Here is a 1,506-nt window from a genome sequence, read left to right as displayed (position 1 = left end):
CCGGGTTTGGAGCAGCTGCTTATATTCAATGTGATTTATTGGTCTTTTAATGATGAAAAATTAGCATATATTAATTAATATATTTTACCAAGTATAATATACAGTGCAATTCAGAGGTTGGGGATCAGTACGATTTTTAATGTTTTTGTTTTCTGTTTTTTTGAAAGAAGTTTCTTGTCTTCATCAATGCTGCTTTTTTGTTTAAGATACTATAAAATATAATTTCTGTTAAAGTAAAGCTGAATTTGATATATCATCAGCGTTGGAAACTGTTTTTTTGGGGGGGGACCTGTGATACTTTTTTTAGGATTATTTAGATGAATAAAAAGTTAAAAAGAACAGCGTTTATTTAAAATGGATAATTAAAAGATGAAAATAAAATTAATTAAAATTATGAAAATAAAGACTTATATTATGAACAGTAAGTTAATTTGTATAATAATTACAATAATTTATTAATTGCTCTTTATTCAAAGAGAAAAGCATCACAGGATTCACAAAATATTAAGCAGCACAACACTGATAATAAAATTAAGCATATTAAAATGATTTCTGGCACACATTCAGCACTGCATTACAGAAATAAGTAATGTTTTTAAATCATTCTTTAAAAACTGCAATATTTCACAATATATTTCTGTAGTTTTGGTCAAATGCAGCACCGATGACCATGAGAAACAATCAAACTCTTGCACCGATAGATATTTTATTTTTAATTTTTAAAGCTAGGTGCATTATCAGCATCACAAATGCTTTTCGTGTTTTTTCCCTGATCGTTTCAGCGCCCGCTTCAATGCTTCGATGTTTTACAGCCCAGTCCACAACTAAGACTTGCATGTTTTCTTGCCACTGGAGGGAGCAGTTTTGATTTAACCCTACGGTCAGCAGAAGGCTGAAGTAGACCGGTTGAGTTTGCTTCATGATGCATTTGGAGTATCATATTCAATTATATTTGTATTTTAATTATTAATTGCTAGCTTGCTTACTAGTTTGTTTATCAGCACTGAACTATGATTTTGCGCTTAACTGAATCTTTTACAGAATGGTGTTTCAGTGTTCAGCGCTGACGAAGGCAGTCACTGATGCCAGCTTCTGTCATTTCAGTAAGTAGTAACTCTTATTCATACTGCCAAAGTCTCTTTCCGTGTCCTTTTCTTCCCCTTCTATATCTTATAGATCACATTAACTGCATGGCCTCGGTCCAGGTGTGCTGTTGAGCACGTGGACGGTCATTTATAAATCTGGCAGTCGCTTGATGCATAAAAATCAAATCCAAAGTGCTTACGTTGCATTCAACCTGTACGTTTTATGGGTACATGCATTCTCTGGGAATCGATCCCATGACCTTGGTGTTGCTAGCGCTAAGGTGAATGACAGTGCTTTTACGTGAAACCATATGTGTCCATCTACCTACAATTAAAAGACCCGTTTAAATATAATTTAATGAGTAGTTTTAAATCGTTTGGATCTTGTTGATTGTTTTCAGACGCAGCAATTTGGATTAAA

Source organism: Puntigrus tetrazona, chromosome 5, assembly GCF_018831695.1.
Source record: "Puntigrus tetrazona isolate hp1 chromosome 5, ASM1883169v1, whole genome shotgun sequence".
NCBI classification, from domain to species: Eukaryota; Metazoa; Chordata; class Actinopteri; order Cypriniformes; family Cyprinidae; genus Puntigrus; species Puntigrus tetrazona.
The sequence above is the reverse complement of the archived record's forward strand: the minus strand, read 5'-3'. Positions refer to the sequence as shown.